Genomic DNA, 20,516 nt, shown 5'->3' with positions numbered 1-20,516 from the left:
GGACCATCGAGTCCACACCAACCCTCGGAAGAGCATCCCATTCAGACTCGCAACTGCCCCCACCCTATCCCTGTAACCCTACATTTCCCTGGATAACTCAACTAGCCTGCACATCCTTGGACACTATGGGGCAATTTAGCATGGCCATTCCACCTAACCTGCACATCTATGGATTCTGGGAGGAAACCAGAGCACCTGGGAAAACCCACACAGACACGGGGAGAATGTGCAAACCCTGCACAGACAGTTGCCCGACTGAAATCAAACCTGGGTCCCTGGCGCTGTGAGGCTGCAGTGCTAACCACTGAGCCAGCATGATGCCAATGGATAGATTTTTTTAAAAGGAAATTTGCGTTTAGTAGACTTGCTGGATGCTTTTGAAGAGGGGGCAGAGAGGCTTGATGATGGTATTGCTGTTGTTATGGTGTACAGAGGGGAGATGAATGATGGTATAAATTGAATGCCATTGGAGTTTGTCATTCAGAATCCTCTGTTGGGGACATGGGTTTGAATCCCTCTGTGACAGATGGTGAAATTGGAATCCAATTAAAATCTAAACTGCCAGGTGAACCTGATGGTGGCTATGTAATCACTTGTTGTAAATGTTCTTGGCGGAATGAAATCTGCCATCCTTACCTGGTCTGGCCAACTCTAGACCTGTGATTGACTCTTATGTGGCTTTGATGGGCAATGAATGCTGGCCTAGCCAGTGCCAGAAGGTACAGGACACCAGGTTATAGTCCAACAAGCTTATTTGAAATCCCAAGCTTTCAAAGCACTGCTCCTTGATCAGGTGACGTGTTGGACTATAATGAATACTTTTACAGCTGGAAGATGGTTTGTAGTGGAATTCCCTAAGGGTTGGCATCGGGACTCTTGCTTTTACTGATATATTTTACTGATTGAGACTTTGGTGTGCTGGGACAGTTTCAAAGTTTGTGGATTGTATGGAACTTGGAAGCATTCTAAACTATGAAGAAGACAGCATAGAACGTCAATTATAAGGCATATAAAATTTATGGAGTAGGCATGTAGATGGCAGGTAAAATCCAATGCAGAGAAGTGTGAGCTCAGTCATTTTAGAATATGGAGAATCACCAAAGGGGGTGTAGGATCTAAGAGACATCGGTGTATGTGTACATAAGTCACTAAAGATGGCAGAACAAATGGAGAGAGCAGTTAATAAAATGCATAGTATCTTGCTCTTTCTGAATAGGAGCATAGTGTACTAGAATGTGACGGTACTTGTAGAGGACACTTGGTAGAGCTCACCTACACCTGTGTACACTTTTGGGCACCTCACTAATAAGAGAAACGTGAGTGCATTGAGGAGAATGCAAAAGCGATTTACATGCATGGTTCGCGGATGAGAACTTTCAGTTACAATAAGCGGTTAGAGAGGCTGGGACTGGTTCCCTTGGAGAGAAGCAGTCCAGGAGGAAATTTATTGAAGTTTTCATAATTATGAGTAAGCTGGCTAGAGGTAGGCAAGGTGAAAATGCACGTGCTTGTAAAAGGATTGAGAATGTGAGGGCACAGACTTAAGGTGATTTGCAAGTGTGTTGCAAGGAGAAGCCCATTCACCCAGTGGGTCATTAGGGCCTGAAATGCACTGCCTGGAAATATGGTGGAGGCAGGTGCAATTGAGACATTTAAAAATGTATTGGATGGTTTTTTTTTAAAAATTGTACCATCGTGCAGGCTGTCAGGGAAAATTCAGGAGAATGGCAGAGAATCATTCGGAGTGTAGGTACGGATACATTGGTCCAAATGGCCTCCTTCTGTGAAAACCTAAAGAGTTGTGGATGCTGTAAATCAGGAACAAAAACAGAAGCTGCTGGAAAAGCTCAGCAGGCCTGGCAGCATCTGTGAAGGGAAGAACAGAGTTAATGTTTTGGGTCTGGTGACCCTTCCTCTGATTTCTCTTCACAGATGCTGCCAGACCTGCTGGGTTTTTCCAGCAACTTCTGTTTTTGGCCCTCCTACAAGGATCAAGGAAGCCATGCTAAATCATTATAAATCATTGATTAGACCTTAGCGAAGGATTTTGAGTACCACACTGTACCTTAGCAGGGAAGTGAAGGCTTTGGAGCAGTGCAGCAGTGAGGGATTTGAGGCAATCAGAAAAGGGAAATCCGAGTTGGTGCTCCTTCGTGGAGGTGCAGGGGACAATTTACAGAGCTGTGCTCCATGAGGAGCTGTTCTAAAAGGAAGAACTGGAGAAATTACTTGCAGTGGCAGAAGAACCACTAACCAGAGCATGGAATCTGAAGGGAACTAGCCAATGAACTGTAGAGGAGATCAGGTGAATCTTTTTCCTGTGATTGAGACGACCTGGCCTGACAGGGTGGTTAGCAATTGATTCAGAAGTAACTTTGGAAAGAGAATTAGGTTCAGAAAAACATGGAAAGGAAAGAAATGGAGGGCTGTAGGGAAAGAATTTGGTAGACAGTCTAATTGGAAAACTCCTTTAAAAAGTCAGCATAGCAAAGTGGGCTGAATGGTAATGTTCAGTGACATATAATTTAATGATCGCTCAGCTGAATAAATGAGACTTAAATATTTTGGAAAAACAAATCCTTTTTAAGCCTAGGTCTTTGCAATATGTGTATATGACAGCAGACACCAAGGAGAAGAAAGCAGGAATTCTAAAAGAAATTTCATCCATCAAAAAAAAATGCATTTTGTCTCCAAAATGGACTTTTTTTTGGCTTTTAAAAATTCTGACCGTGTAAATGTCGCGTTACAGTGTGTCGTCTTCCTGTTCTTGAACTCAAGAGCAACCTTCTCAATCGACAGAAAGTGAATAATAACATCAAAGTTTGGGGGTGGGGGAAGAAGAGGAGAAATTGCTGTAGATTTCCGTCTCTGCAGTCTTTTTGTGTTGCAAATTTCACTAATTATTACATTTACCAGTCAGTAATTGGCCTGGGTCTTAATTTATAAATCCTACTCTATGTTCTCCAGCAATGTTTGCTATAAGATTTTGTTGCTGTGGGCAACCAGATTATATTTGATGCACGATAGTTAAAAACTTTGATGATGTAGTATTAAAAGTTGACAAGGCTTGTATGATACCTTCCAGGCTGCTGCTAGGCTGCACATGTTCCCTGGTGTAGCACAAAACAACCTCTAGACAGTAGTGCTTTCCTCCTGAAACACAATATCCTCAGAGAATTGGAGCAGTCACGTTTCGGGTATCATCCTTCTTCAGGACTGAATCTGGGTGTAGGGGGAGCTGCAGATAAGTGGGATGGGGTGGGGGTGGAGGCGGAATGGTGGTGACAGGTGGACCCTTGTGGTAGGTACGACCTGGTTGGTCAATGCGAGGGATGAATCTGGTTGGTGGCTGGAAGGGAGGGTCAGAAGGTGGAGTGGGAGGGAGGAGGTGGGGCTGGAAAGGGGAACTGGGAAATGGGTGGGAAGGTTATTTGAAGTTGGAGAACTCAGTGTTGACCCCTCCTTGCTGTGGGGTGCCCAGGCGGAAGATAAGGTGTTGTTCTTCGTTCCAAGTCGCAGTGAACTGGAGGAGGCTGAGGGTGGACATGTTGGAGGGGGAGTGGGGCAGGGAGTTGAAATGGGTGGTGACCAGGAGATTAGGTTGGCTGTTAAGGGCCAGGCGGATTTGCTCACGGAACATCTCCACCTGGACAACAATGAGTTCTCCAATTTCAAATAACCTTCCCACCCATCCCCTGCCTCCCCTTTCCAGCCCCATTCCCTCCCTCCCATTCCACCTTCTGACCCTCTTTTCCAGCCACCAACCAGATTCATCCCTCCCATCAACCAACCAGGTTGTACCTACCACCAGTATCCACCTATCACCATCAATCCACCTCCACCACACCCCCACTTCTTCATCTGCAGCTGCCCCTATCCCCACATCCAGCCCTGAAGAAGGGTAATACTCAAAATGTAGATTGCTCCTTTCTTCCAGATACTGCCTGGCCTGCTGTGTTCTTCCAGCCTCCTGTTTGTCTGCCTTGGATTCCAGCATCTGCAGATTGTTTTTTCTCCATCCTCAGAGTATTGCCTTTCTTGTATCATTTGCAGTTTGATGTGTACTGGCCTTGCTCTGTTCTCCTCGCTGAAATATTATTTGTTCCTTCATACTTCAACTGCACTTTCTAGCACCGCCTCCCCCCCCCACAAACACTGCCTTGCACTCCCTCTGTAGCCCTTCTCCCTGCTTGTTAAGTTCACATCTTATAAAAAAAAAGTACCATGGATGTTGGAAATTTGAAATAAAAGCACAAAGTGCTGGAGAAACCCAATAGGTCCAGCAGCATCGGAGGAGAGAGAAAAAACAAGTTCCTCTTCTTCGTAGCCTAAGAGGACTGGAAAATGCTTTTTCATGCTGTTGACGATGGGGGAGGAAGAATGAGTGCAACAGATTGTGAGGCTGCCCAGAGCAAAAGATAAAGAGAATGCCGATGGCAGTGGAAGAGAGATAATGATGAAGAACGGGCATGAAATAGGTCCACTCTTTGATCCCTTGCATTCTTCTTCCCCAAATGCCCAACGCCTCTGTATTTCCAAACCCCAGCCTTGCAGTGCCAGGGACCAGCAAATGCTGTCACTGTCTCCGTCCTTATATCAGGATGTGACATAATAAACATTTGGAACGCAAATCCCAGGTTATCAAAGAGCATATCAGGATATATATCCACCCACCTTCAGCAAATGAAACAGTAAGCATTCTCTGGGTGAGACACACAGTAAGTGTATTTTTTGGCAACATTTTCTTGATCACATTGGAGAGCAAATTGAGGGAAAAATTGCAAAGATGTTTGTGCTAGCTGTCGATATTGCAGTTTCACACTGACTCCCTCGTTGGTAGCAATCTGTTTCACATCAACTTAAGGTAGTGCCTGCGGCTTGTATTGTATTTGTATTTGGATGAATTAAAGAAAAAATATTATCTCAAGTACACAACTTAGGATGTCACATTAAAATCAAAAGTCTATGCCTGTGTGTTGGTTCAGTTTTAGCTGAATTTTACAGGATTGCATGAAAGGGATACCAAACAGGGCCTATTATTTTCTGAATGCAAACCGAAAGATCTATGGATGCTGTAAATCAGGTACAAAAACAGAAGTTGCTGGAAAAGCTCAGCAGGTCTGGCAGCATCTGCTAAGGAAAAAACAAGAGTTAACATTTCGGGCCCAGTTCTGAGGAAGGGTCACTGGACCTGAAACATTAACTCTTTTTCCCTTTCACCGATGCTGCCAGACCTGCTGAGCTTTTCCAGCAACTTTGTTTTTGTCCCTGTTATTTTTTTGACTAATGTATACAAGTATTAAAAAATCTCAAACTGTAAGGTGCACAAATAGAACTGGGAAATGCACAGGTGACACAACTGAGTTGTTGGGTCAATTAGTTCTTAATGTTAAGAACACGGTGAAGTATTGTATATGCAACATTCAAAACTAAATTATGTCCATTTTATAGTGAAATAAAATAAATTAATTACATAGAATAAATTATGGCTTTTTTATCTCAAGTCTGTGTAAATTTTACTGTTGTCCATCTCACTCTCTCCTAATATGAGATGTTTCCCTTCACAAATCAACATAAATGACACAACCACTAAAGTTTATGATATGGGGAGATTGTTCAGCCCATCATACCCTTGCCAGTTCTTTGTCAAATTATCTCCATCGTTATTTTGGGGAGTTACCATTGACCAGAAACTCAACTGGACTCACCAGTTAAATACAGTGACTACAAGAGCAGGTCAGAATCCAGGAATCCTTCAGCGAGTAACTTCCTGACTCCCCAAAACCCTGTCCACCATCTAAAAGGCACAAAGGTACGAGTGTGTTGGAATACTCCACACTTTCCTCGATGTGTGCAGCCCCAACAACACTCGAGAAAATAACAACATCTAGGACAAAACAGCCGCTTGATTGGCATCACATACTTCACCACCAACATTCAGTGTGTACTATCTACAAGGTGCACTGCAGAAATTCACCACATGTCCTCAGACAGTACACTCTGAAACCCCTAACCACTGCCATTTATAAGGACAAGGGCAGCAGATACATGGGAACACAACACTGTGCAAGTTCCCCTCTAAGCCACTCACCATCTTCAATTAGAAATATAAGGCTGATCCTTCACTGTCGCTGGGTCAAAATCCTGGAATTCCCTCCCTGAGGACATTGTGGATCTACCTACAACACCTGGACTGCAGTGGTTCAAGAAGGCAGCTCACCACCACCTTCTCAAGGGGCAACTAGTGATGGGCAACAAATGCTGGCTCATCCAGTGATGTCCACAGCCTATGAATGATTAAAGAAGAAATGAGGCCATAAGCAATGTACGCAGTACAATCCAATACTGCAGTGTCTGCTTTGAGTTGATATACTGTTTTTTAATCAATCTGTTTAAATTCTTTATGGCAGCAATTAAAAAGGGTAGACTTGTGCTTTGTCCTGGTTTAAGGCTGTAATTATGAAAACCTTGCACAGCCTGTAGAAATTTAGCACATCGATAAAGGACAGAATCTTTTTCCCTATCCAAGTGATGGCTTTTCGTGGGGCGTGATGACTGCGTGTTGAATCTGGAGTGGCAAGGCCTGTGGACAGTCTTCACATCGTGCTGCCATGGTGTTTAAATGGGCAAATGGTTAGTATTAGCCCAGCAGCAGATTGGAGATCTTCACACAGGGAATGCCACCAGGAAACCTGAGATAGAGAGATAGTAGGAACTGCCAATGCTGAAGAATCTGAGATAACAAGGTGTGAAGCTGGATGAACACAGCAGGCCAAGCAGCATCAGAGAAGCAGGAAGGCTGACGTTTCGGGCCTAGACCTTCTTCATTTCTGAAGAAGGGTTTAGGCCCGAAACGTCAGCCTTCCTGCTCTTCTGATGCTGCTTGGCCTGCTGTGTTCATCCAGCTCTACACCTTGTTGTCTAGGAAACATGAGATATCTGCTTGCCAGTTCCTGGGAGACATTGAGTTTTGGAGGAGGATGGGGGATGGAGTGGGAGAAGAGGTCCTTTGTTCACAGCCACTCATTCTCCCAATTGAGGGACTAGAAGGGAAGGGTCATCTGTTCGCTCCATTTTTTTCTCGCCAATACCCCCTCCCTTAAAACTGTTACCATGTGACTCCCTTTGCACCATCAGGTAGCTGTGGCCCATCCTTGATTTAAAAGGTTGCGTGGGTGTCATACCAGCATCAATCACTGCACTCCTATTGGTGCTGTTGAGTCGAGACAAGCAGCTGCCTCTGTTGATTGGAGAGAGATAATGGGAACTGCAGATGCTGGAGAATCCAAGATAACAAAATGTGAAGCTGGATGAACACAGCAGGCCAAGCAGCATCTCACGAGCACAAAAGCTGATGTTTCGGGCCTAGACCTAGGTGATGAAGGGTCTCTGATGAAGGGTCTAGGCCCGAAACGTCAGCTTTTGTGCTCCTGAGATGCTGCTTGCCCTGCTGTGTTCATCCAGCTTCACACTTCATTATCTTGCCTCTGTTGGTTGACAGCTCTTGGCAACTGGGATGTAAGCTCCATTGACCTTGGTCCAAAGGTCAGAGCTGCCACTGAGAGGCCCCTGAGTGGTCAAGATGTGGTGTACATCTTGAAATGAAGCAACGTGAGGACTGGTTAGCCTCTCCCACTGGTAGTTAAGATCCATGTCACCTCATCAACAAATCTAGTTGTCATCACAACAGTACCACAAATGATATGTTCCTGATGACCGGGGAGTCCAGAACCAGGGTGATAGTCTGTGGCTACGGGGCAAACCATCTTCATCCAGAGCAGTGAGCCTGTGGAATTCCCTGTCATGAAAGTGATTGAGGCTAAAGCAATGACCATTTTCAAAAAGGTGTTAGATATAGTTTTAAGGGCTAAATGGATTAAAAGCTGTGGGGAGAAAGCAGGAACAGGATACTGAGTTGCATGATCAGCCGTGATCATACTTGAAATAGCTACATGGGGGTTAGTATCCTGTCATTACATTCCCTCTTATTTATACGTAAATAGCCCTTTGCTACAGTACAGCCTTGTACAGAGTCAGGTACTACACTCCAGTATCCCTAACACTCAACCTTTTCATCTGTCAGCCAAGGCTTCCTAATTGGACCACATTAACAGCCCCAATCAGGGAACTCATATTCTATGTTGTCCAGCTGGCTGACCCAGTTACAATCGCTGCAATATTGCATGGTGGAGCAGGCCGAAAGGGCCGAGTTCCCATCATCTCTGCCCTACTCCTGCTCCTGTTTTCTGTGTTTTATATCATTAGATCAAGTAAGTGTGGTGATGCTTGTGTAATGTTCTGGGGTTACAACAATACCATCACTGCAGTTCCCTTGCTCGAGTCAAATTTTCATTTAGAAATTTGGTTTTTGTTTGAACCTCTGAATATTAGCCAACATATTAAAATGAAGAATAATTTATTTTAACATTAGCTAGCCAAATAATATCATTATCATATATGCAGTATAGAGTCATACAGCATGGGAACAGACCCTTCAGTCCAATCAGTCCAAGCTGACCATGTTTCCAAACTAAACTAGTCCCACTTGCTTGTGCTTGGCCCATATTCCTCCAAACCTTTCCTTTTCATACACTTACCCAAATGTCTTTCAATGTTGCAAATGTACCTGCATCCACCACTTCCTCTGGCAGTTCATTCCACACATGAACCACTGTCTGTGTGAAAATGTTGCCCCTCATGTCCTCTTTAAATCTTTCTCCTCTCACCTTTAAAATATGCCCCTTAATTATGAACTCCCCGAGCTTAGGGAAAAGACCCATGTCATTCGCCTTATCAGGATAAGACATTTTCCCTTGGAACATGGGAGAATTGAGAGGTGACCTTATTGAGATGTATAAAGACATGAGGGGCATAGATAGGATGAATGCATTATGTCTTTCTTTTCTCAGGGATTGGGGAATTGAAAACTAGAGGGCATGGGGTTAAGGTGAGATGGAACAGATTTAAGAAGGACCTGAGGAGCAACTTTTTCACACAGAGAGTGGTGCATATATGGAAAGGACTGCCAGAGAAAGTGGTTAAGGCAATTATAATAGCAATATTTAAAAAATGTTTGGATAGGTACATGGATAGGATGGGTTTAGAGGGATTTGGACCAAATGTGGGCAGTTGGAACTAGCTGAGTCGGCACCATGGTCAGCGTGAACCAGTTTGGGGCAAAGGACCTGGTTCCATGCTCTATTACTCTCTGACTCTATGATCCTGTCAATGCCCCTCATGATTTTATAAACCTCAATAAGGTCACCTCTCGATATCCTAAGGTTCAGTGGAAAAAGCCCCAGCCTATCCAGTCAATTTTTATATCTCAAACCTTCCATTCCTAACAACATCCTAGTAAATCTTTTCTGAAGCTGCTCCAACTTCATAATACCCTTCCAGTAACAGGGCAACCAGAACTGTACGCAGCACTCCAGAAGAGACCTCACCAGTGTCTGGTACAACCACAACATGTGCTGTCGCATGTTGGAGCTCCACAGACATATATCAGCACAGCTTCAGACTGGCTGTCTGTCTGTTTCTACAAGGGATTCTCAAAACTTTTAATTACAGAGGGAATTGTGCTTTATTCAAAGCGCAAAACAAATAGGAGACCAGTAGCTATGACCATATGATTATTGCCAAACATTCAGAAATAGTATCTAATTCTATCAAAGAAGGGACAGTAAGATCTGATTGTTGTCCTGCTGAAGATATGTCAGATTGGAACACAGTGAGTGATGTTGGATTAGATTTTCCATGATCAACCATGAAGAACTGGCAAGCCTACCCTGTTACTTTATTAACATTTAATGTGATCATTGCAAACTCATCTTCTCATTTCAATGAAAGACTTAGAATGCATTAAAGTCAATCGGTGAGCATCTTCCTTGAAAGAGTGAAGACTGGTCTTCTAGCATGGATGAATTGAGCATTCTGTGCAGTCAAAAGAATTTTGGAGTTTTGAATTTGATGATTCTATGATCATGATTGAGCTGCCTGACATTTTAAAAACTGTAATTAATGTACATAACCTCAGTTTTTGCATTCTAACTGCGGAATGAATCCAAGTAAGAGTAGAAACTGCTATTGCCATGGTGATTTCAGCTTCCAGATCCAGGAACTCAGCTCCTTTATTTTCCAGTCATTTAATCAGATAAAGTCCAGCTGCCCGTGCACACTGGTAGTGTTCATACAGCTCATTCCACTCAACGCCACACTGCCTTCCTTCCAAAATGAAAACAGGCAATTCACTGATCTCAGACAAATCCCTCATTTAACTGCACTGACCTTTTCAGTACTTGTGAACCTGCTGTATAGTCTCTCTCAGAGTGTTTGTGAGCTCTGTGGTCTGGCTCTCTAAGATGAGATTTGTTTTATTCCAGCCCAGATATTATCCTAGAGAATGCACAATGGCAAATGGGAAGAAGAGGGGGGATCAATGGAACTTCTGAATTGTTTGCTGGGATGGCTAGTCCAGACATGATGGACTGAATGGTCTCCTCCTGCACTGTACCAAGTCTGAGATTCAATTTAATGTGCAATATTATCATTCTGGAGCTTTACTAAATTTAGCTGTGTCTTTGTAGGGCTATTTATTTACACAAGGTAGACTTAGTTTTCATAGTATCAGAGATAATGGGAACTGCAGATGCTGGAGAATTCCAAGATAATAAAATGTGAGGCTGGATGAACACAGCAGGCCAAGCAGCATCTCAGGAGCATAAAAGCTGATGTTTCGGACCTAGACCCTTCATCAGAGAGGGGGATGGGGAGAGGGAACTGGAATAAATAGGGAGAGAGGGGGAGGCGGACCGAAGATGGAGAGTAAAGAAGATAGGTAGAGAGGAGAGTATAGGTGAGGAGATAGGGAGGGGATAGGCCAGTCCAGGGAAGACGTACAGGTCAAGGAGGTGGGATGAGGTTAGTAGGTAGATGGGGGTGCGGCTTGGGGTGGGAGGAAGGGATGGGTGAGAGGAAGAACTGGTTAGGGAGGCAGAGACAGGTTGGACTGGTTTTGGGATGCAGTGGGTGGGGGGGAACAGCTGGGCTGGTTGTGTGGTGCAGTGGGGGGAGGGGACGAACTGGGCTGGTTTAGGGATGTAGTAGGGGAAGGGGAGATTTTGAAACTGGTGAAGTCCACATTGATACCATTAGGCTGCAGGGTTCCCAGGCGGAATATGAGTTGCTGTTCCTGCAACCTTCGGGTGGCATCATTGTGGCAGTGCAGGAGGCCCATGATGGACATGTCATCTAGAGAGTGGGAGGGGGAGTGGAAATGGTTTGCGACTGGGAGGTGCAGTTGATTGTTGCGAACTGAGCGGAGGTGTTCTGCAAAGCGGTCTCCAAGCCTCCGCTTGGTTTCCCCAATGTAGAGGAAGCCACACCGGGTACAGTGGATGCAGTATACCACATTGGCAGATGTGCAGGTGAACCTCTGCTTAATGTGGAATGTCATCTTGGGGCCTGGGATGGGGGTGAGGGAGGAGGTGTGGGGGCAAGTGTAGCATTTCCTGCGGTTGCAGGGGAAGGTGCCAGGTGTGGTGGGGTTGGAGGGCAGTGTGGAGCGAACAAGGGAGTCACAGAGAGAGTGGTCTCTCCGGAAAGCAGACAGGGGTGGGGATGAGAAAATGTTTTGGGTGGTGGGGTCGGATTGTAAATGGCGGAAGTGTCGGAGGATGATGCGTTGTATCCGGAGGTTGGTAGGGTGGTGTGTGAGAACGAGGGGGATTCTCTTAGGGCGGTTGTGGCGGGGGCGTGGTGTGAGAGATGTGTTGCGGGAAATACGGGAGACGCGGTCAAGGGCGTTCTCGATCACTGTGGGGGGAAAGTTGCGGTCCTTGAAGAACTTGGACATCTGGGATGTGCGGGAGTGGAATGTCTTATCGTGGGAGCAGATGCGGCGGAGGCGGAGGAATTGGGAATAGGGAATGGAATTATTGCAGGAGGGTGGGTGGGAGGAGGTGTATTCTAGGTAGCTGTGGGAGTCGGTGGTCTTGAAATGGACATCAGTTACAAGCTGGTTGCCTGAGATGGAGACTGAGAGGTCCAGGAAGGTGAGGGATGTGCTGGAGATGGCCCAGGTGAACTGAAGGTTGGGGTGGAAGGTGTTGGTGAAGTGGATGAACTGTTCGAGCTCCTCTGGGGAGCAAGAGGCGGCTCCGATACAGTCATCAATGTCTTTTCCTGTCCCGCAGGCCCGACCAGTCGCCCTCCATCGACACTCTCATCCGCCTAGCTGAACTCGTCCTCACCCTCAACAACTTCTCTTTTGACTCCTCCCACTTCCTACAGACTAAGGGGGTGGCCATGGGCACCCGCATGGGACCCAGCTATGCCTGCCTCTTTGTAGGTTACGTGGAACAGTCCCTTTTCCGCACCTACACAGGCCCCAAACTCCACCTCTTCCTCCGGTGCATTGATGACTGTATCGGCGCCGCCTCTTCCTCCCCAGAGGAGCCCTCCAACCCCACCACACCCGGCACCTTCCCCTGCAACCACAGGAAATGCTACACTTGCCCCCCACACCTCCTCCCTCACCCCTATCCCAGGCCCCAAGATGACATTCCACATTAAGCGGAGGTTCACCTGCACATCTGCCAATGTGGTATACTGCATCCACTGTACCCGGTGTGGCTTCCTCTACATTGGGGAAACCAAGCGGAGGCTTGGAGACTGCTTTGCAGAACACCTCCGCTCAGTTCGCAACAAACAACTGCACCTCCCAGTCGCAAACCATTTCCACTCCCCCTCCCATTCTCTAGATGACATGTCCATCATGGGCCTCCTGCACTGCCACAATGATGCCACCCGAAGGTTGCAGGAACAGCAACTCATATTCCGCCTGGGAACCCTGCAGCCCAATGGTATCAATGTGGGTTTCACCAGTTTCAAAATCTCCCCTTCCCCCACTGCATCCCTAAACCAGCCCAGTTCGTCCCCTCCCCCCACTGCACCACACAACCAGCCCAGCTCGTCCCCCCCACCCACTGCATCCCAAAACCAGTCCAACCTGTCTCTGCCTCCCTAACCGGTTCTTCCTCTCACCCATCCCTTCCTCCCACCCCAAGCCGCACCCCCATCTACCTACTAACCTCATCCCACCTCCTTGACCTGTCCGTCTTCCCTGGACTGACCTATCCCCTCCCTACCTCCCCACCTATACTCTCCTCTCCACCTATCTTCTTTACTCTCCATCTTCGGTCCGCCTCCCCCTCTCTCCCTATTTATTCCAGAACCCTCTCCCCATCCCCCTCTCTGATGAAGGGTCTAGGCCCGAAACGTCAGCTTTTGTGCTCCTGAGATGCTGCTTTGCCTGCTGTGTTCATCCAGCCTCACATTTTATTATCTTAGTTTTCATAGTGTCGTAATCGGCTGGCAAAGATACCCCTTCTCTCTGGTTGTGCAGATTGCTGCAATCTATGATCACAAAGTTTAGAGCTGGATGAACACAACAGCCCAGGCAGCATCAGAGGAGCCAGGAAGCTGACGTTTCGGGCCTAGACCCTTCAATTTCTGAAACGTCAGCTTTCCTGCTCCTCTGATGCTGCCTGGCCTGCTGTGTTCATCCAGCTCCACACCTTGTTATCTCAGATTCTGCAGCATCGGCAGTTCTGACTGTCTCTTGCTGCAATCTGTTTTTAGTGATTGGAAAGGCATCATTGGTTAAAAAGACTTGAGGGGTCAATTCAGAAAAGGAATAGATTTGCGTTTAGTTAGTGCCTTTCAAACTCCTGGAGTCCCTCAAATTGCTTTCTAGCCAATAACTTGTTTTCTGAGATGAGACTTAACAGCAGAATGCAGAACATGTCACAGTCAATTTGTGCACAGCAGGCTCTGGCAAACAGTGACGTGACAGTGACCAGATGACCTGCTTTAACAATGTTGTATGAAGGATAATTACGGGTCTGCACATTTCCCCAGTCTTTCTTCAGAAAAAAAATCAAAAAGATCATTCCAAAATTAATGGATGACTCACACTTCCTGCATATCACATCACACAATAGCCACTTTGTTTTGAAAGACCCTCTATGGCCGTAAAACACTTTAGGAAGTGTCGGATAGGTATGCTATGCAGGGATCCATAGAAATGGCAGGAGATTGCACTAGGTCATAGAGAGTCAAAGAGTCACGCAGCGTGGAAACCGACCCTTCAGTTCAACTCTCCTATGTTGACCAGGTTTCCAAAACTGACAGAGTCTCTTTTTGCCGGCACCTGGCTCATATCCCTCCAAACCTTTCCTATTCATACATCCATCCAAATGTCTGTGATATTCCAACTCCTGCACTCAGTACTCTGACTGATGAAAGCAAATATGCTAAGTGCCTTCTTCATCACCCTGTCTACCTGCGCCAGAAGTTTCAAGTTACTATGAACATGCACCCCATGGTCTCTCTGTTCAACAGCACTTACCAGGGGCCTCCTATAAACTGCGTCTGTCCTATCCTGGTTTGCACTACCAAAATGCAACATCTTGCATTTATCTAAATTAAATTCCATTTGCCACTTCTTAGTCCATTGACCCATCCAATCAAAACCTTGTTGTACTATTAGAAAACCTTATTCACAATCCACGCTACCACCAATTTTGGTTTCACCCACAAACTTACTCATCATACCTCCTGTATTATCATCCAAATCATTGATAAAAATGACAGATAACGCTGGACCTAGAACCGTTGCTTGTGCCACACTGCTGGTCACAAGCCTCCAGTCCAACTAACAACCATTTGTCTACTCATGCCAAGCCAATTTTGAATACAATTTTTATAGCTCTCCCTGAGTCCCATGTGATATAGCTTTACTAACTAGCCTACTGCATACTACCTCGTTGAAGGCCTTGCTAATGTCCACGTAGACAGCATCTACCATTCAGCTTTCATCTATCTTTTTGGTACCTTCTTCAAAAAACTCAAATCAAATTTGTGATACATGATTTCCCAGAAACAAAATCATGCTGCCTAACTATAATCCTTGCTTTCCCAAATGCATATAAATCCTGCCTCTCAGAATCCCTTTCCAACAATTTATTCGTCACTGACGTCAGGCTCACAGGTCTGTAGTTCCCGGCTTTTTCTGGCAGCCTTGCTTAACGAATGGCACAATATTAGCCACTCTCCGGTCTTCTAGTACCTCACCCAAGGCTGTTGATGACCAAAATATCTCTGCAATGAGCCCCACAATCTTTTCTCACAATGTTCTGGGATACTCCTGATACAGTCCCAGGCATTTACCTCCCTTTACCAGAACAAGCATGATAAGCCCGTGGTGCTGTGAAGTCCAGATAATATGAAAAGCAGAAACCAATGCAATTCTTACATTTAACAGCCAGCTGAGAAGGTGAACGAGTCCTCCGTTCAACTTCCATACAAAACTCAACATCTCTGACCATGCAGCATGCCCTCAGCAATATCCTTCAGGAATTTGTGCTTTTGTCTTGGCCAGACTTGAACCCTCACCTTTCTGACTCAATAGTGAGAGTTCTACCCACAAGAAATATGAGTAATCTATATAACAAAGTGTGGAGCTGGATGAACACAGCAGGCCAAGTAGCATCTCAGGAGCACAAACGCTGACGTTTCGGGCCTAGACCCTCTTCATTTCTGTGTAATCTATAGAGCAGTTTAGTAAATTGCACTGCTCCACGACATACCCCTTGGTTTTCCCTTTCTTGCTCAGATTAAGGTTGACACCCTTCAAGTCTACACATCAGAATTCCCAGCATTTCAGTTTCAGGAATGAACCTGTTGGAGCATGCTCACATTTTTGATGATGTGAGGCCCTACCTTGTGTAATGTAACTCAATGACATCAGGGCCTTGAAGATGGTGCGGGGAAAAATGGCTAGAGTGATGTCTCAGATGAGGACTTTCAGTTTGTATGGGTAGGCTGCGATCATCCTCAAAGGAGGGAAGATGAAGAGGAGATTTAAATATAGAATTGTAGAATCATACAGTGCAGAGGTGGCCATTTGGCTCATCAAGTCTGTGCTACCAAAAAAAAATGACAAACTACAATAGTCCCACTTTCCCACACTTGACCCATAACTTTGAATGTTATGACATTTAAAGTGCTCATCCAAGTACATATTAAAGGCTATGAGGATTTCCACCTTGACTACCGTCCCAGGCAGTGCCTTCTGGACCCCCACCACCCTCTGGATGAAAAGGTTTTTCCTCAAATCCCCCGTAAACCTCCTGCCTTTTACTTTAGATTGATGGTCCTCTTGATTACCCTTTCAATGACGGGGAAGAGCTGCTTTCCATCCACCCTCTCCATGGCCTTCATAACCTTATACACCTCTAGCGAGTTTTGAGAAGATTTGTAGCTCAGGTTGAGTTTCTGGATATGAGTTTGCTCACTGAGCTGGAAGGTTCGTTTTTCAGACATTCTGTTACCATTCTAGGTAACATCTGGTGAAGCACTGGTGTTATGTCCCGCTTTCTATTTATCTATTTAGGTTTCCTTGGGTTGGTGATGTCATTTCCTGCGTTGGTGATGTCATTTCCAGTTGTTTTTCTCAGAGGATGGTAGATAGGCTCCAAATCAATGTGTTTGTTGATGGAGTTCCGGTTGGAATGCCGTGCTTCTAGGAATTCCTGTGCATGTCTCTGTTTGGCTTGTCCTAGGATGGATGTGTTGTCCCAATCAAAGTGGTGTCCTTCCTTATCTGTATGTAAGGATACGAGTGATAGTGGGTCATGTTTTGTGGCTAGTTGATGTTCATGTATCCTGGCGGCTAGCTTTCTGCCTGTTTGTCCAATGTAGTATGTGTCACAGTTCTTGCAAGGTATTTTGTAGATGACGTTCGTTTTATTTGTTGTCTGTATAGGGTCTTTTAGGTTCATTAGCTGCTGTTTTAGTGTGTTGGTGGGTTTGTGGGCTACCCTGATGCCAAGAGGTCTGAGTAGTCTGGCAGTCAATTCAGAAATGTCTTTGAAGTAGGGGAGAGTGGTTATGGTTTCTGGGCCCGTTTTGTCTGTTTGTTTGGGTTTGTTGCTGAGAAATCGGTGGACTGTGTTCATTGGGTACCCGATCTTTTTGAATACACCTCTATCAGGTCCACCCTCAACCTTTCCTGCTCCAAAGAAAACAACATGAGCTTATCCAGCCTGCCTTCATCGCTCGATCGCTCCATCCCAGGCAACATCCTGGTGGATCTCCAGTCAGATCTTTCCTATACTGTGGTGGCCAGAACCACACAGAATATTCCCACTATGGTCAAACCAAAGTCCTGTACAGCTCCAACATGACCTCCTTGCTCTTAAAATCTATGCCATGACTGATAACTGATAATTGTCCCGTATGCCATCTTAACTCCCCTATCAACCTAACCTGCCACCTGCAGGGACAGGCACCGGGAGATCCCTCTGTTCCTCTGAGTTGCCTACTGCTCTGCCATTCATTGAGCACTCCGTTGTTTCCTTCCTTCTTCTAGAGTTAAATTCCATCCACGACTGATCTGAATTGTTATGTTCAAAATTATGAATACCTATTTTACAATAGACAAGAAGAAAGCATTTCTTGGAAGGCTATTAACCATCGATATATATTGAATATAACTGGCCAAAGAGCAAGTGTAGTGATGAAGGGAAATATTTTGATAGAACGTATTTGTAATAATCTGAGTCAAAAGATGGTGGAAGTAGATTTGATACTAACTTTCCAAAAGGAATTGGAGTACTGTGTAGAAGGGAAAAGAATCTAAGTGCCTGGGGAAGTAGAGGACTAATTGGCTAGCTCTTTAATGATGGGCTGAATGATCTCCTTCACTTGTCTACTGTGCAGCACCTCAATTCCAGGACCCAATTCGGCAAGTCTTGGCAAGTGGAAAATGCAATGGATTTACAAGGTCGAGAACTGAATACTAAAGCAAGTTGGTTACATTGAATTTCACATCTACGGGGAGTTTCAAATGAATTCATAATCACTAGATTACAGTTATAACATTGGCATGTCAAGTAGTCAATGCTCTCAACAAGAAGTTACATTGATATAGCACCATTAATGGTGTAAAGCTACTTAAGGTGCTGCATACGACTAGTGAACACAGTTTGTGGGGAGGTAATAGCCTGACGGTATTATCACTAGACTATTAATCCACAAACCTAGATAGTGTCCTGCAGATAGTAAGGTCTGCTGATGCTGGAGTCAGAGATAACAAGGTGTGGAGCTGGATGAACACAGCAGGCTAGGCAGCATCTCAGGAGCACAAAAGCTGACATTTCAGGCCTAGACCCTTCATCAGAAAAAGGGGATGGGGAGAAGGTTCTGGAATAAATAGGGAGAGAGGGGGAGGCGGACCGAAGATAGATAGAGGAGAAGATAGGTGAAGAGGAGACAGACAAGTTAAAGGAGCAGGGATGGTGCATCTGCAGTTTCCGTTATCTCGGTATTAATGAACCAGATGGGTTTTTCCAACAACCGACAGTGGGTTCATGATCATCATTAGACTGTTAATATCAGTTCTAATATAATGTTAGTTATGTATATAGTTATATGGTTACACCTAATGTTTCAATTTTTTTAGCCGATGAGTTGTGAGCAGCTGCTGCCCCACCTGACCTTGGTGGGGGTGGGTAAATCCTGCCCCCTTATCTTGCAGTTACAGTTCTGTCTCCATCCATTCACATGCTGCCTGTAAATGAGTTTTAAAGAGGAAATTTACTGTCCCAACTTTAGGTATTCTACACTAACTCTTTTGCTTAATAAGACATCTATCCAGATTCCATTAATAAGACTAAAACTCAATCCTTTTCTTAAGTCAATAAGTTTGTCTGAACTCCTAGGATTTTACAAAACATAATCTTATTCTGTCTTTACTTTGTCATTTGTCTCTGTGTTTGTGGGTTCAGATTTTTCTTTTAGATCTTGATAAACTTTATGCTGTCTGTTCCCAGACATCCCTTACAAGATTGTCTATTACAGATGTCTGCAACTATAGAACTCCCTGTACGTGATTCATAAGATTCTTTGTTCTGCCCAGACCCTATTAATTTGATTTTATCTTCCTCTCAAATCTACCATTGTCCTAACTTATGATTTCACGTTAATACTGAACCAGGCAAACTAGTTCTGTTACTGCAGCTAAAAATCTTCTCCGCCATGTTTATGCAAACTAAAAATCCACAGGCTGCCATCTGTGCCTCCTGGCAATTTGCTACACGACCACTTCTCTCTGTCCAAGGCCACAAATTTCTGTCAAGGCTCCTGGTTCCTTCCAGGTGAGGCAGTGTTCCACTTGTACCTCTTTTAATCTAGTCTATTCTGTTTGTAACTCGCAATCTAATCTCCTGCAAAATAGTGAGGTGAGAGGGGAAAGATATAAAAGGGACTTAAGGGACAACATTTTCAAGCAGAGTGTGGTGCGTGTATGGAGCAACATTTAAAAGGTATCTGAATGGCAGGGGGAGGTGACAGCCTCATGGTATTATCACTGGACTGTTAATCCAGAGACCCAGATAATGTTCTGGGGACCCAGGTTTGAATCCCACCATGGTGATGGTGGAATTTGGCTTCAATAAAACATCTGGAATTACGAATCTAATGATGACGCTGAATCCATTGTTGGGGAAAACCCCAACTGGTTCACAAATGCCTTTTTGGGAAGGAAACAGCTATCCTTATCTGGTCTGGCCTCCATGTGACTCCAGACCCACACTAATGTGGTTGACTCTTAACTGCCCTCTGGGCAATTAGGGGTGGGCAATAAATGCTGCCTGGCCAGCGATGCCCTCATCCCATGAATGAATAAATTAAAAAATCGATAAATAATAGGAAGGGCTTTGAGAGATACACACAAACTGCGGGCAAGTAGGTCTGGATTTATATAGGATATCTGGTCAGCATGGACAAGTTGACCAAAGGGTCTGTTTCTGGGCAGTATATCTCAATGACTCTATGAATTTCAATACAGGCAAGATAATGCCTTGTTAAACACCTCTGCTCAATGCACAAGCATATTGCTCAGTTTCTAGTTGCTTTGCATTTCAATGAAACATCTTGCTCTGATGCTTATAGTTCTGACCTGCTGTAGTGTTCCAGTGAAGCCCAGCGCAAGCTGGAGGAAATTTTCCACTGAGGTACTTTACAGCTTTAAGGACTCTCCAGTGAGTTCAACAACTTTGAGACCATGAACTCTGATCTCCCTTTTGTTTTCCCCACCTTCCTCCCATCTACCCCTCCTTGCTTTGTTGACTTTGCTTTCAGCAGAGCTGACCTCTCTCTTGTTGTTAACACCCGCTATCGATTTATCTCACTTCTCTACAAACACTGTCACTCACTTTGTCTTTTGTTCTGTGACGCCAATGATTGCTAACCTTTCTCACCCTCTCATCTTCTCCTGATCTTCCTTTCTATTCCATTTGTTCCTTCCATCTTTGTCCCCCACAAAACTCATCTTTTTCCACTTCCTTCAGACTCGAAACTTTCACAGTTTTTCTCTCTTCACAGATGCTGCTAGACCTGCTGTGTTTCTCCTGTAATTCCTGGTTTCATTTCAGTTTCTAGCACCTACAGTG

At 45.0% G+C, this 20,516-nt stretch overlaps 1 protein-coding gene across 3 annotated transcripts in view; it reads left to right on the top strand.

Moving 5' to 3' along the window:
• The window catches only part of LOC125459073 (fibroblast growth factor 13), a 637,504-nt gene that overhangs the window by 397,395 nt on the left and 219,593 nt on the right, over window positions 1–20,516 (top strand). The gene's annotated exons all lie outside the window — the stretch shown is intronic.

Source organism: Stegostoma tigrinum, chromosome 15 (genome assembly GCF_030684315.1).
Source record: "Stegostoma tigrinum isolate sSteTig4 chromosome 15, sSteTig4.hap1, whole genome shotgun sequence".
Lineage (NCBI taxonomy): Eukaryota > Metazoa > Chordata > Chondrichthyes > Orectolobiformes > Stegostomatidae > Stegostoma > Stegostoma tigrinum.
This window is presented reverse-complemented; position numbering and strand designations above follow the sequence as displayed.